The sequence below is a fragment of the Caloenas nicobarica genome, chromosome 11, assembly GCF_036013445.1.
Source record: "Caloenas nicobarica isolate bCalNic1 chromosome 11, bCalNic1.hap1, whole genome shotgun sequence".
NCBI lineage: Eukaryota > Metazoa > Chordata > Aves > Columbiformes > Columbidae > Caloenas > Caloenas nicobarica.
In genome coordinates this window covers 14265783-14283059 of record NC_088255.1, presented here as the reverse complement: position 1 = coordinate 14283059, position 17277 = coordinate 14265783, and positions in this window count along the sequence as shown.

Below are 17277 nucleotides of genomic sequence, written 5' to 3'. Positions count from 1 at the left end.
GATTCTGGCAGGCACAGGGAAGTTTGGGTCTAGCAATATAAAATGAGAACACTGACAAAATGACCTTTCGTTGATGTTTTTGATGGTGATTTAATAGCAAAAGAGTCTTCTAGGCTTGCATAAAATGAATTTGTCTTTAGGACTAAAAAAATAATTTTACAAATGATTTCTAATGCACAGCTCACCAGGGAATCTGGGATGAATGTGCTGTTTGGTGATTCTCAGAGTTTATCTGAACCATATTTGAAGAACAGTTGCATTTCTTCCACTTTGTTGGATTCTGATTCTGTCAAGCTCATAAGTATTTTCATTTAAGATAGATATCATAGTTAGATGCTTGAATACATTTTTAAATAAGTGTACCATTGGGTCCTATTCTCAGTGAAGTCGTCAGAGTCCTGGACCTTTAACTTGTCATTAGTTTCCAGCAGGAAAACAGTTATGCCAGTGCATGACCTTTGAATCTTGTCCTCTATGTGGCTTTAGCTACCTGCCCTGACTGACTGACTCACAACACTCCTTTTTCCATCCCTGACCTGTTTCCTACCATTTATTCTTCATCTCTCAGCCTGCACATGTTCTCTTCCAGCTGGCTCACACGCCACAGCTCCATTTGAGCAGTGACAGTTCAGGACCACGCAACCTCTTTCATACAAGGGACTTCCACAGTCCCTCCAGAGCATCTTCCTGGCAATATTTCTGTCTTCTCTGCTTCCCACACAGCTGGCAAACACTCACATGCTGCGCCCTGAAACTCTTACGTTTTGCTTCAGTACACTAACCAGTCACCACCAGCAGCTTTTTACCTGCCAGTGCTCAAACAGCAAGCTTTGCTTGATAACCATGGGAGTGCTACACATGCTCCTCTGTCCTTCCCACCTTTTTTTCTAAAAAAAAATTTCTGAGTGCTGTATGTGAAATTACATCAGACAGTCTTCTACGCAGGGCCCACAGCTGTGCTGGGTGGTACTTAGCATGATTGGCATCACTCTAGAATAACACTAACTGTAATCACTAGTGGCTTATTTGGCATGAAGAGATTTAGGGTTTTGAGAGAGATAAAATATATAGATGTTTGCCTGTGTAGGACCACCACTCCCAGCTACAATAAAGAACTTTATTCCTAAGTTTCCATGCTGGGCTTTAGTCTGCTTTTTTGACTAAGCCAAAAGTATGTTCTGCTGTCCTCTTCTGTTAAATAATTGAATTCCTGTTAATACACAAAGGAAAAAGCAAATGGAAGAAATGCACACAAGAAACTTAAGAAAAAATAATATCACTCTTACTAGTGTTAACAGACAATGTGTGATCACTAATTACATCCTATATAAAGGTGTTTTTGTCTCTGTTCTCTTCTGGCTGGAGGAAGAGAGTCACAGACTTTGCTCAGCCTCAATAGCAGCCCTAGGGATGTACTTTTTGCCACCATTTTGAGAAGGACCTTTGAACATCACACCTCAGAACTTTCTGACGTTCACCTGTGTGTGTCACTGCTGTAAAGTTGCTTAACGATAGATTTTCAGTGCTAACAAAACTCCTGTTCTTCCCAAGCAGATCGTATGTAATGACCATCTGAGATCAGTGAGTCAGTTATAGCGGTGTTAATTGAACAAAACAGAAATCCAAAATAGAACAGTTTGAAGGAAATGCTGTATTGACATATGCTGTTTTCGTACATTTGTTGAACATTATTGAGCATTTCTAGTGTGGTAATCGGAGAGTAGGAAAATATCTGGGAGTGTTTATTTGATAGAGTTTACATTACACAGCCTGCAGTGAAGCCAGAGCAGCATTTTGTGATATTTCTGATCACATAGTTCACTTTCTTCTTTTCTTTGCCAGGGAACTTGTTATCATAAAAAATGACCACTGAGTGACCAGAAGCTGGCATTTCAAAGTCTGTCTAATGAATAAAATGCGGAGTAACGAGGGGCATCCTCTCAGAGTGGATCAGAGGCTGTGGCACTGTTACTGGAGAAGCTGCAGAGTTGACTCCTTTACTGAGGCTGTGGCCGTGGATGCTTTTATCTCCCACAGTCTCTAGTTTGCTCTGCCTGGTGATTTAGTTGGCATGGTGGACATTCATCTCCTACAACATAAAGCCCTTTGTTCTTCAGACCCTTTTTCATGATGGAATTCTCCATCTCAAGGAGAGAAACTAAAAATGCTTGCTCAAATTTATCTCACTTAATCCCTGTTTAGCTGAATTGGGCTCTCCAGAGACATTTCAGTCTCCCTGCAGAACTGCAAACACGGAGATCTGGGATGGTGGGACTCTTCCAGATGAAAATCAGTACTGAAATCAATGAAACTGAATCAGGACATAATTCATGCAAATTAGTAGTATCTCCACTGACATTGGAATTGCTGCAATGTCAAATCAAAAGTAACCCTGCTAAAGCCATTGGATATACTTTAGTGTAAAAACATTAGAATATTTTTACTTGCTACTATACTTACACAGACACAATATTAATCACAGGTTGCTTTGTGGCTTTGTTCTGCAAATAAACTCACTGGAATGAACAGGCCAAGCTATCTTAAGCAAAGATACATTTTTAAGAAAAATATTTTTAGAATTGTACAGGATCAACACACAATTAGGTTGAAATAAAGTTTTTTTGGTTTTCGTAGATAAAGATTAAATCTATTTTCTTGAAAGGAAAGATGACTATTTAATGTTTTGTTCTTTGCAGAAAAGATTGGCTCCCAGTGGCCCTCATTGCAGACCAGTCTGAACTACAAGGACTGAGCATGTTGAGCAGAGGGTGAGGTGAGTATTTCCATCGATTTAGTTAATGTAGAATTACTTATTGTATCTTTGTCATTGTGAGATCAAATCCTCTAATACAGAAAAGAATTTATGCTGGTTTTTTAAATGGCTTAAGAGAATTAGTCTCTCAGCTCCAATTAATTAAATTTGCAGAAAGATGTGGTTTATATTCTTATTTCTGTCGGTACTATAGAGTGCTGTAGAAACCATCTGTGGATGAAGATAGTCTTCTGCTGGGTATTATGGTTATGATTTGCAATGGCAGGGACACTTCCAAGGTGTTTGCAACCTGAGTATCATCTCTAATCTAAATATAACACATTGTGAGGTCTGCCATGAATTCTCCTGTGCATCTCTCTCTGCTCTTACACTCTGCTGCTGGAATCAACCTTTGAGGTATGTCTATACAGTACCTAGAACAAAGGGGTGTTAATCTCAATGGGGACCTTTGGACAGTGTCATCTTGCAAATAAGAATTTAATCTGTAACATGTCTGACCCTGTTGTTTTGAATACTTCTGTGCATCCAAAGAAAAACTACTAACAAAGAGAAATAGACTCAGTTGTCATAGAAGAGATGTGAATACTTAAATAGCTGCCTGCTCTCTTTCATATTTTTAAGACTTAAAGGTTCATGGTTTTTTTTTTCCCCTGCCTATGTTAAATGAAAACATCTTTACTTGATATTCATCATTCTACAATGGCCATTTCATCACCTAGACAACATGAATAAAAGTTATTATTCTTAGTCATTAGTCATTCAGTCAGGGAAAAGAGAAAAATTGAACGTTTTAGAACATTTTACTTTTCTGTCATTTTAGAGTAAATGACACTTTTAAATGATGGCCAGTCAAACCTACAGAATCTATTAGTAACTTGATAATAAGTGTGAAGGGATGCTGGGACCCAAAGGAGTCTTAAAGTGGCATTTATCAGGCATGTCACATCATTGCTACTGGTAATAAAAGCGTTTTTGTTTTATGCTGCAGTGTCTATAGAGAATAATATTTTTTGTGCTATAGCCAAAAGTGATATTGCTACATTCATCACACTATTTGATATGAAATAGCCTAAAAGCATTGGAAATTGACTGTCATTATTTGTTTCTTCATTCTCTTTTCCCTAATCAAGGACCTTACTACAGTGGTGGGAAAAGTTTTCCTCGTCTTCAAATTAGGGCACACAGACATACAATTTTAAGATTTCTCCATCAGAAATCTAACCCTTTGATTCTAGCACTGTCTTGAAGTTTTAGTGTCCTTTCAAGAAGAAAATTTATTATTAACATATTTCATTTTCATTTTGTCTCTCCTTCTAATAAGTAAGGTTCAGTGTGTTTGGTTTACTATTCAGTCTTTCCTGGAAAAACCTTCATTGACTGTAGTGAAAATTCTGTTTTTGGGGACTGTAAGATGATGACTTTAGATGTTAGCTTCCAAGGGTTAAAAATCGTAAAATAATCAGTTCCCTGTGAAAGAGAGAAAGTTATTTGGTTTTCCTGCTTTATTCAGTATTTTAAATAAAATAACTAAAACAAGGACAAGTCACAAGCTGCAACTATGAAGGTCTCTGTGCTGTGGTACTGTTGTGGAAAACACTGTCAAAGGGACAGTGTATACTGCTGAAAGTAGTTTTCCCTGCTGGTATAGCTACTGATGATATAAACTAAACTCTATTGGGGGGGATTTTTGAAATATATAATTTTTTTTTCAGTCCTGAAGGAAACAGTGAGACAAAGCTAAACTTTTCAGTGTAGTCTTGGCTGGTGGTACCATGGGAAACTACTGCTGAATTATCCATGAACTCAGTCTGTGACTATGATGGACTCTGATCTTCCTAAAAAATTAAAAAAAAATACTGGTAGCAGTAATGAAATGTTAAAAGTGGAAAAACAAAAACAAATAAAACACAATCGAACAAAACCCCCACAAAACCACAAAAAGCCCTAGAAGAGTCTTTCTTTTTTCCACTGCCTTCACTGGTAGGAAAAAGATCCATCAGTTACTTTCAATTGATGGGTCAACCAGTCATGGCCTTGTGCTCCATGTCCCCTGTACAGCTGCTGCCAATTTGCATGAGAAAGCTTGTGCACTTTCCTATGGAAATGTAAAGCTGGAGTAGGCAAATGCATCACAGGGGCTCACTTAATAGCAGACAGGAAACAGAGCACATCTATCATATTGAATTCTTTCCCACTGATATTCATCATTTGCATGTAAAAATGCCATATGATTTTCACCCTCATAAACCCAGTGTGATGTTTTCCTTTTTTCCTGGTGTTGTTATTTTGGTTTGGATTTAAATCTGTCGCTTTTGAAAATGTGTGGTTTTTAAGCCCTGCTGCACTCTGGAAATAGAAAAAAAAGGGATTTTGAAGGACTGGGGAAGTTAAAATACTCTTTGTTGAGTGTGCTTTTGCAGCACGATGGATTTTATAATTATTTGAGCCTGTCCTGTTGATGGAGTTGCTCTTTGAAGCTAAATTCTTCCCCTACCATTTTTTTCAGGCTACAGAATTTGTCATATTGACTGACTGTTAAAATCTGGCATGTCTTATTAACACTCTTCACCAAAGCAACCCACTCTTTAAAACATACAGTCAGGCACGACTATGTGAACAGTTAGAGCAACCTTTACACTTCTTAGGGGCATGATGGTGCCAATATTGTAAATAGCTCTCTGCTCTTCCTTCACATTAATCTTTGTCTTTATAATGTGCAGACATATCAGCTGACTCCATGGGACATTCAGTGCAGTAAGAATGTGATGGTATGACATCTTAATTCAGGTTTCTAGAAGTTCATGCAGCCAGACAATAAAAAAGGCATACCGTGCAAAACTGTAGAAAGGCATCACAAATGCAGAAATGCTATAGTAGTATGGATGGCTACACTTAAACTGGGTGAACAGATTCCTTTTCCTCACTTCTTATGTAATTATTGCTGGTTCTTTGCACAGCAATTAATGACTTGCAGATGAAGCAAGCTATCACGTCGAGGTCAAATATATCACTGATAGGGTATGGTGCCAAGGGCTCTAAACAAATAAACTGATTTGTAAATAACACTAATTTATTGAACTCAAGAACTCTCTGTATGCAGCTGTTCCACCTTCCAAATCACTGGTAGAAACACCCACCAGTTGCAAAAACCTGCAGACCATGCTGAGAAATCGTAGAATCATAGAATGGTTTGGTTGGGAAGGGACCTTTGAGGCTCATCTAGTCCAACTCCCCTGCAATGAGCACGGACATCTTCACCCAGCTCAGGTTGCTCAGAGCCCCGTCCAGCCTGGTCTGGGATGTCTCCAGGGACGGGGCATCCACCACCTCTCTGGGCAACCTGGGCCAGTGTTTCACCATCCTCCATGTAGAAATTTCTTCCTCCAACTCTTTCAGCCCTTTGATGATTTTGTGAATGCATTCATGAATAAACACTCACATCACCCTGCACAGACTTAATTTCTTCTACATTCCCTTTGCCCTACAACACTTCTTTCTGAAGCTGTTTTAGACAGAGATCATTTTGTGTGGCCTTAGGGTGACTTTTATGGGTGCTTTTTTCTGCCACTGGCTGTATTCCTAAGCATTCCCTACCCCTTACTCTGGTAGTATTTGCCAATTTATTTCTGAAAAGATAATGCATACACTATCAGACAGTTCTGCAATAATCATGTCTCAGCAGTTGTCTTTGGTCACCAGTAATGAGAAGAAAGGAACGAGCTCGACAAAATGCTCTAATTAGTTCCCGTAGATCAGAACACTTCTCAGCTGAAATAAGCCATGTGTCTTCACAGAACTAATGTCATTGCACTGAAACGTGGGCTTTTTTAGGAAAGAAATTGCAGTGTGGTTTAAGGGACAGACCAAAATAATTTTATTATGCAAAACAAACAAACCGCAGTAGACTGAAGAGAGGAAGTTCAAGGTTTGTACCTGAAAATCTCAAAATCAAATATGCTTGTATTTATGTATTTATATTGTTATATATTTATAGCTCATATTTAGTTTGTAATGTTCTGTGCTCTATGGATATTTTCAGACTGCATTTCTAATGCTGTTTGCAAAAATTCTCCTTTTTTTCTGTCCTGTTTCTTGCTTGCTGATTTCAAACATCACTCCCTTTCTTATTGGATTTGAGCTAAGCAAAATGATCCACTTTTTCTCTTGTTAGGATTTGCATACAAAGCTAGAGATATTTGCAAAGAATCCATGAATTTTTTCTACAAGAAAATGCTGCTAGTATTACGAGCAAATACAAGTTTTCTATGTGAGCACAATGAAATTTCACTAGGAGGAAGCCACAGATGTGTTTCACTGAGACAGCTTACCAGTTTTTGGTGGAAACGCTTTGCAGCTTCTGAAATATCACTTCTTTCAGGAGCTGCTGCTTCAGTCTGCACTGTATCTTCTGTTGAGGTAGGTGTGGATTGCTGACATCCATTGCATACACACATCTACCATATATATATGCACTTGCTCTAACTTATCTACCTATACCCTCTTCAAACAGAAGATGAATAGTGACATTTTGCTGCCCAGCTATTTCTTGCCATACGTTTACCACTTTGCTTCAGGGCTGTATCCCCTACCTCTTGCCACAAGAATGACTTGTGAGTCAAACTAAAGGTCCATCTAAGCCAATATGTTGGCTCTGACATTTGTCAAAAACTGATACCTGAGGAGGAGCAGAAGAGGCATATATATGATTCTCCTCTCTAAACTCTTGCTAGACTCCAGCTGTTCTCAATATGAGTATTAAGTTTTTAGTAAACCTCAGTGGATTTTGATTCCATGAACTTTTTGGTCTTCCCTCAAACCGCCCTACGCTAGCATCCACAGTACCCTTTGACAAAAGGTTTCACAGACCACATGCCTGTTGCATGAAGTACCACTTAGCTTTGTTCTAAGCCTGGCTCAGAATTTTCTATTTCCTTTTTTTTTCCTAATTTGAAGATAACTTATAGCATTTCTATGACCTCTTTCCTTCTCTCCTCCTTCTTATAGTATCTAGCTCTTTGTGCTGCTCTTACTTTCTCAGCTCCAGCCTCCTCCAAATATTCTATATGGAATCAGTAACCAATAGCCTATGAACATAAGATCTTCGAAAGTGTTTCTTGCTTAGGTGTTTTTCCTCCTTTAGCTCTAATCGGATATAGGTATTGAAGTAAGGAATGTAAAGTCTATGTCTTTGAGGGCTGTCATTTCACTGGGACGTGACAAATAAGATCAACTTGTTCCATGCCAGTTTAGTTTTTTTCTGCCACTGAATGCATTGGAATTAACTTCTTATCAGCCATTCAAACACTATCCTGAGGCACTTCAGAAAAATGCGTTGGATTGACTCAGCAGTAATAAAATATTCCAGGCTCAGATGCGAAGTCAAACGCAAAAACATTTCAGCTTTAACTAAAGTCTTGGAAAGAGCATCCTAGCTTAGGAGCCGAACTAGGTTACAGATAGTTTCTACCCAGTTACTAAGGTCTAATGCTTTTCCAGCTGACTCCTATAGTATGTCTGACATCAGTCTGAGCACACACAATACTTTGTGATACCAGGCCACAATGGCATATTTGTAAATCTTTGTAAATACTAATGAACTACTCTAGAATAATTCATTTGGTGTTACCGATTTCCTATGTTCCTCTCTCCATTGAAAGGGCTTATCCTTGGTTATTAATCTGTGGACACTCTGAACCCTGAGGATTTTGGAAGCTTGCCACACACGTGAATGTGAAGTCTGCAGAAGAAGAAATAAGTATTTAGCTGTCAAAAGGGGCAGAGGAGCAGTTAGCTAGCAGGAGTGCACATGGAAGCTGCAAAGGCATCAAGATGATGGTTCGGAAAGGGAGGAGAAACCAGAAGTGGGGAGCTGATTGCCTGAAAATAAAAAGTATAAAAGTATGTATGAAAGCACTCAGCATCACAGAGATATTGTCAAAGCCACTGGAGGAAAGATATAAATGTGAACTTTCATTTTACGCTTAGCACTCAGTGAATTCTTTGGATTCCTAGTTGTTACGAAAAATACGAATAAGCCAAACTTTCACACAAAATATAACCAACAGCAGCAGGAAAGTCATGATGCTCACTGCAACATAGAGAAGCTTAAAATTTCAGTTGAAGTTATTTTTCATGGTCACTTGAGTAGGAGAAAAAAGCAGTCAGGGTCTAAAAGGCAGCAAGCCTATCTTGTTTCACACCTCTGGCTGCAAAGTAGATGTTTCCTCTTTAGCAAACCAATGGAAGGAGCCTGGTACCCCTCTGTCTGATCTTTCCTCACTCAGCTGACATTCCTAAGGTCTTCCATAGCTTGGATTCCACAGGGAATAGAGGGGGAAGGAAAGTTCAGGGACTCTTCAACATATTTCGCTGATAGGCTTAATAGAATTTAATATCAAAACCAAAAATGAAATCAGGTCTATTCTGTGTGTAAGAATTGTAAGTATTGCCTTTTTGTGATCAATGAGAACTACTTTTTCTGATACTTGGCTGAATGTTCTACTGTTTCTGTTTAGGTAGTCTGGGTATCTGCTCTTGAGAATGGCTTACAAAGTTTGGACATAGCAATCTTATTTCACCCGAGCAAGTGTAGACTTTCTGGATCTGGACAAATATCCAAATTCTTAAATTATTAATTCCTGTGAAACTTTACCTAAGAACTGATACCCTAACCAGTTAAGCTAACATAGAATTAAAGCTGTAAGAAAGCTAGAATAGGTATCTCTTCAGTCTTTAATTTACTATTGGATGTTTATAACTACAAGGCAAATTTTCCTAAATAAATAGGAATGAAGGCTATCACTTACAGTTCATCAATTCATACTGTTAACATATCACTGTATTTATTATCCAGCCTTACAGAGAGCATACAATTCATTTGGTAGAAAGCAGAGCAAGATGCACTGTCTTCCGTTAAAGTTGTGAGTGTTGTGAGTTGTGAGTGTGTATGTTTCTTTTAAAAGAAAACTACTGAATGTTTTTGCATGTTTGCCAGTTTGCTTCAGTCTTGTATTACTTGTGAAACTTAAGTGATGGCATTTCTGAGACAATGTGGCATGGAAGTAATTCAGCATTTCCATCTTCTAGAAGAGGCACATCCAGTGGTGACATTAAAAATGATACATAAACCAGGAATGATAAAGTAGGCGTTACATTTCCTGGTCTAACTCTGAGTGATTCTGCTTTGAGTGGCACCTAGATTTCTTCTGTTTTTTCTATGGCATCTTTGTATTTCTGTATACAGACTGTTTATGTAGTTCCAAATCAAAGCTGCTGAAGGTGCAAGGAATATAGAAAGACAGAAGAGTAATGTTTGCAGGAGAAGAGCTGAAAAAAGGAGAATTTCACTTATCTGGACAGCTAGATTGCTGTGGAAGGCAATATTCAATGGAAGACCCATGCAAATGTCAGGCAACGAAGTAATACATTCTGACAGCTATCAGAGATCTAACAGAAAGATGCCTCTGAAAAGTGAAGTTCTACAGCAGCAACATTTCAGTGTTTTCTGTAGACTGGAGATGTGGCAGGTAAGACAGAGTAGAAATTGGATGCTTTAGTACAATATTTCTACAATCCATCTGGAACTGCAGCGCAGGGAGGGGAATTGTTAAGCAGATTTTTTGCAAATCTACCAACCAGATATTTGAGCCAGATATTGTAGAGCAAAAAAAAAAGGATATAATTTCTAGTGAATTCATTGCTTTTCCATATTACTCAAAGCTTGATTAAGCAAGTTGTAAACTGTAGCTTACAGGGACAGTGAAGAAAAATGGAAGACAAGATTATGACAGGTTGGGGTGTTAGGACTGAATACAGAAAGGGAGGACATCATGTGAGCTGTATTTGAACAGAGGCCAGGCAACCGAGATGCAAATGTTTCACATCACGTTCTCTTTGTGCGAGGGAACTTACATGGTCAAAATTGTCTGGTACTGCAAAAAGTGCCCTATTACAGACAGAGTGGTTTGAAGAGGTACAGTGTTATAACCTTTCCACTTGGGAAGACTGATACAGATATAGTAGCTCAAATAACTACCATTCCCACTGCTGCAGTCATTCCTGTATCAAAAATAAATCAAGATTTGTGCTTTTCTTTTTGGATAACAGTTTACATTGTAGTGGGAAGGCCTCTGTAAACTAATCATGCTTCAAAGACCTTATCTCCTTGTTTAGTCCATTCTCCTAGATAAGTAATAGGAGGTATAATGCAGTCCCTGCAGCTTACAAAGGATCAGAAAGCCTGCTTTCCTAATTGTAGGAAGAGGGCAGTGTTTCTTTCAGTTCTAAGCTTGCTTTTTTTTTTTTTTTTTGAGAAAGGAAGGGGCAGTATGAGTGAGGTATTTAAGATGTTAATCTGGAGAACTATTTTTATCACATGTAGACATCCTTCAGATGGGATAAGAGAGAAATTCTCAGTCTTGCCCACATAGGCAAATATCAGAACCATAGATTTAAGGGAGGAAGCATGTATTTAGATGCATTTCCTGGCATTTAAATTTTGTATCTACATAAATTTCTGGGTGCTTCACAGGTGGACCTCTCCATGTTGTTGTATGCCAAGTTCATACTCCCTTGACTGTTTCTTGAGATGCTTAATCCTGCAATTTAAGGGAAATGAATTTCAGCCACTGGCTTTTGCATTGCTTTCTAATAACTGTAAAATTGCCCGGGTTCTTTGGAAATTGCCCAAGGATTATGAACTACATCAAACCTTTGGAAAATATTGTTGTAAGTTCCAGATGCTCTTAGGAGTGTTTCCAACAGCCTTCAGTGATAAAGCTTGGAAACTTTCCAAAGCCGGTAAATGCATCTAATTCCCTCCAGGTCCAATAGCTACGACAACCTCCCTCAGAGCCTTGAACCATAAACACACTGTACTTTTGTTGGGTAACTCTGACTTTCCTTTAGCAGATGATCAGAATGTAATCATGTTAGCAGTGAATTTTACATTAAAGCAATCCCAAAACCACTACCAAACACTTTAAGTTTATGAACCACATCTCTCAGAAATGAACCTGAGTAACAGGAATTGTGTAAGAGTCAGATAATCCTTCCAGCTGCAGAGAGCTCTGCTAGCATTTGTTTTAGGCTGTTATTTGGGGCTGAAAGCACTGTGTTAGCTGTCGAACAGTAATAAATGGGATTTTTTCTTACACAGCATTTTTTTCTTCTGGCCATCACCTGATCAACTGTGTGTTATAGTCCAATGCTGTAATGGTTTACCTCAGTTTTCCTCTTATTGTTTTTCAGCCCAGAGGCATTTTATTTCATTTACTTACATTCCCTAATTCTTCCCTATTATGTATTTCCCATTACGATGACCTCTATTGTTTTGAATGGTTCTTGATCTGAAAAATACTGCAATCATTTTCCCCACATGAGTTTCAGCCTCGATTGGATACAGAGCAGGATTGCTATTTTGCATAGTAGTGGGCTTTATATATTCGATCCTTTCCTTTGACCTGTACCACAGAGCATTCAAAACTAACAGCTCTAAAAATGTTTGGCTGTGGGCCCATGACTGACTGTATTCCAGTTGTAACAGCTAACCAAGTCCACCTGCCAGCCAAGGCATAGCTGGGGACAGTAACATCGACTCTGACAGCTAAATCCAATTGGACTATCTGTTGGGAAAACCAAAAGCAAATATCTGTTCAGCTTCAGAGCTCAGCTAAGCTGTAGGTGCCAGTCTGAGGGTTTTCTCACTGGATGGGGCAAGCCAGGCAGCTGCAGGTTTGTATGTGTACAAATCTGAAACAGTCAGTAGAGGCTTCAACAGTCATCTAGGGGATTAAAATTGGATTGCAAGTGCACCTAGACCTTCCATCTCTCTGCCTGACCCTGGTTGACACATGCTTTCATTCTATTTGCAGAGATACCAGAACATCTTATGAAAGACTCCTAAAACTATTCCATTTCCAAGTAAGTGCATTAAGTGAACCCATCTCAGGTTATCTAATACACCAAACAGAAAACTACTGAGTATGATGGTTCCTCACAAGCCATCCAGTTGTCCCCACAATAGTGACATCTGCTATCCTTGTGATAGCTGAAAAGCTGAGGGCAATGACCTCTTGGTCAGACAATACACAACACATCCTATCATGTGGGGCACAGTCCCATGGTTTACATTGACAGTTTAGCAGGCTGAGCATCCATGTAGACAAACTTCCAAGTTTATAATCCAGAAGGGATCTTTTTCAGATCATGGGTTATGATCAATTTCCTTGTAAAGAATTTTATCTCTGTGAATCTACATAAGATTATGGAGAGGTTTTCTTCAGTGCCTTTTCCGGCAGAAACTTCAGGACAATAAGATGATCTGGCTTTAGTCTCATCCAGATACTATTTTAATCACTCTTTATAGGAGGACTCTCAAAATCACTAAATGTTAGAAAAAGAAATGATGAAAACTTAATTCTATGAGCATAACTTTTTAGGGATTTTTATTTGCAGCTGCTTCCAATACCTCATTGATACTTGGATTATTAGGCTTTGAAGCTGTGTACTCTGCCTGGGATTTAGGTTTCAAATATGGACAGTCTTCAAAATGGAGTGTTAGACTGCATCAGCAATGTTTTTCATCACACAAACTCTAAATTTTGTGTGTATAAGTATTTATTTTTTCTTGCAATTTTTCTTCACTGTTTGTGGTGACTATAATGTCACCATCTGTTCAAAAAGAAACTGACTAAGGTGCCAGCTCAGATGTGTCAGAGAAATTAAAGCTGTATTTGGTCCAAAATTTCATATTATGATAAATCTGCTTGGTTTCATTTAATATATGTCTATAGTGGTTATTGTTTATAGTCCAAATGCCCAACTGTAAGAGTCATATGTGAGAAGCTCCAGACTGACTGGATACTTGGGTGAAAGATTGGCTTCAGAGAAGCTGAAGGCAGTTTTTTTTACAGCTTCAGTTTGCAGTGTTTCTGAAGTTAGCTCTAAAAATTGCCTGCTTAATAAAACACTTCAGAACAGGCATTGCCTTAGCACAAGTTGCATTTCCTGCATTTCAGCTGTAGTAATCGTTAACATTTGATGCTTCAGTAAGAGCAATGTTTCTATTTTACCCTTGGCTGAGACAATCTATCAGAGATGGGATTATACTCAGTGTAAGGTCTTACACCTTGGCACATGCAGTTTTCAATTCCAAGTGTTGTGACTAAACAATTAATTGTGCACACTTGTTTCATCTAGTGACTGCTGAGTGGGTGCTGATCTCTTTGAAAAATTAACCGTAGTCTTTTCTTTTCCCTACAATAACTGTTTCTATTATTAAAATATTTATAATGGGAACTGTTTAAAGAGATCCCATTATGTAAAGGGATATTTGCCAAACAGATTGCACAGGAAGCAATGATGATGAGATCTATATGCAAGCTGTTTGTTTCTGTAAAAATATCCAACAGAACTGGATGTCCCCTTTGGAAACAATGAAACCAAACTAGAAACTGCAGGAGAGGACCAAATCCAACTACATTTTGACAGGATCCTCTTCTGGCATTCAGATTCATTAATCTATATAATCTGATAGTTTCTAAACTATTCTACTCATTCCATGTCCAAAGCACATATGAGATTTCTCCTGCCATGAAGAATCCTCTCCTCTGACAGTGAGGATTAGCTGAATCCGTTTCCTTGCCAAGGCTGCAGAGTTTGTCACAATGTTAAATTTCAAATGACAGAAAAGAATGAAACTGTGGTAATGGTGATACTTGCATCAAAGAAGGGCTGCTGTCATCTCTGTGCATCTCTGGAGGTTCTCAAAGACCTCTGGCTTCAAAGCCTTATTAGGATCTTTCCTATTCTGCCCCAGATAGAGTTTCAACCTGTGCACTGTGATGTTGAATACATTCTTCTGCCAGCATGGAGCTAGTGCAACTGCTGCAAGTTCAGAAGTAATTGTAGACACCAGAACAGCACGTGAAGGTCTGACTGAGGAAATGTTCAGCTTTGCAGATATTTTCAGGTGGCTGAAGATCTCACTTAGTGTGACTTTTAGAAATACTTTTAAGGAGATTTACATAATAGTTCACTTCTGTGTGCAGAAGGAATATTTCTCAAGATTAATGTTGCAGAAGTTACAAGCAATGCCTGTAATGAGCACCTAATGATGACAGCCAGTGAAAAGGTTACTGTTCAGATTATTCCGAGACCCTTCCCAGAAGCGTTTTGTTACCTTGTCTTCTGAATCTGGCCATTGTTGGACAGAAAGATCAGACCTGCTATAGGAAAACCTATTATCCTAACTACTGACATGACCCAGTAGAAATTGAAGACGCAAGAAAAGAAATAGACTCCCACATCTGATGAAGATAAGCAAAATATTTGCCAGTAAGCGCCTTACTAGAAGTTTTCATATGGTGTCATTCTGCCTCAATAAACAGTTTGAATTTAAGGTTTAGATTCAAGAAAGTTTTAACAGAATTGCCTAGGAGTAAATAGTATGAAGATTTGACTCAAGCATAAATAGGTAATAAATGTGCTTAATTTCACTCTAACATAATCCTGCCATCGAGTTCATACATGCAAGAAAACACAGTAATTTTCCTTCAGGCAACTAGGCCAATTTGTGAGAGTGCTGTCTGTCTGGGTAAGAAATAGATGTATCTTGATAACAAGTCCGCAGTATTGAAATAGTTCCTCTTTTTGTGTATAAAGCAGATTCAGCTGCTACTCTATGTTAGAAACCTGGCATACTCTAAGATCAAACATTATTTGGAGAAATAGTTATGTTTTAGAACAATCTGTCTCTTTGGAGAAGAATCAGTGCAAGTGAAATGATCATTCTTTTTAGGTGGACAACAGGGTTAGCACAGTCCTCAGGAAAGGCAGCAGACAGGACTCAAACATCTTGTACAGTTTGGAGGGCAGGAACACTCCTGAGATACTGCATCATGGAAGATTTTGTCAGTTCAGTGACTCCTCTACTAAAACAAACAAAGGAAAAACCCCCACAGTTGCAATGCTAATAAAGTGCAAATCTGTATAAGTAGTAGTATTTAAAGTTCAGTCTGAAACATAAAGCATGCTTCAGTAGCTTACATTAAATGTAATACTTCAAGTCGAGATACTTTAGTATCTCTACAAAATGAAAGTAGGAGATAATAATCTTAAAAATCCCTAAGGCTACTTTTTTGAGCATTTTTAACCAAAAGCTTAATCAGTACAAGGAAATGGGTGAAAAAGGCTCTAGGCATATATAAGACAACCCAAAACTCATAGTGACAAATGTCATGCAATGAACAGGATCAGATGATATGTACAACCCTGTCAAAATCCTTTTTTACACTGAATGAAACAGGAGCCTCTGGGCATGCGAACTTGAGCATATGAAGAAGTGAGCAAATCTTTCTAGAGCAGTTTAGTTTTTTTCATAACCTGTTGAGTTTGTTATTTAGTTCACATTAGAGTAGGATACCTACAGCTGTCTCAGGTACGAAGTGATGGGTACTTAAAAACTGTGGAGTAATAATAGAGAAAACAATGTCTGAGGTCAGATCTCTACATTTTAAAATAATTTTGTCTCCCGTTGTGCTGTCAGTCATATCTCTATCACTTGTTGGTACCTAAAACCAGAAGGACTGAATAAAAAGTATAATGGTGTAAGCCAATTGTTCCCTGATGTAAAAAGGGGGGAATTAATGTTTGACCCCTGTGAGCTGACTGGCGTATGTCTGGAAATATGAGATTTAATTAAACAGATGGTAGCATATATTACTGCTTTAGAAATGTGATTAATCATTAAAAATGTTCTAGGTCCTTTCAAAGAATGACTAGAGCATCTGGCTATCCACACTGAAACAGTGTACACCCACCTGACAGGAATCCATCTCCATAATGTAGATGATACTTGTGTTTATGTGAATTACTTTGCATCTTTAGGCTTGAGTTGAATGGACAAGTGCTGGCACATTCTTTTAAATAAGGCAGATCCAGTCTGAAGGTAGGCTGCGTTTAGATTCTATCTACTGTTGAATTTTAGCATCAACAAAGAGCATAAAGAAAAAGAAATCCAACCTTATCCCAGAAGCCTGGAAATGAAATTTGATGTAGGCTTTTACTAGGAAAAGGCAAGGTGACTTTTCTTGCTGTTCAGGTACTTTTCTTCGCTGAATCATCAGATGCGTTAGGAACCCCATCACTCTAAATCCCGGGCAAGTGCAGTTAACATTAGTCCTAACATGTTCTAGCTGACATGCTCACCAACTCATTTCAAAATAGCTCCTGTTACATATACATGTGATCCAACTTTATCAGCAGTCCGTGAACAGAAGAACTGCCTGTCTGAAGTTCTCTGCTTTTCATATGTGCCATCTTAATACTCATGACCACAGACCAGGTGCCTTCAGAATATTCCTTATGTGGGTGCTTGGCAAGTGCCTGATAACTTGCCTGTGTTTTTCTGAGGGGAGACAGAATGAACTCAGGAGGAGCTTGCTAATGCTGGTCAGCCCCTTCTGGTGGGTAGGTACCTTTCTTTGGATGGTTATGAGCATGGC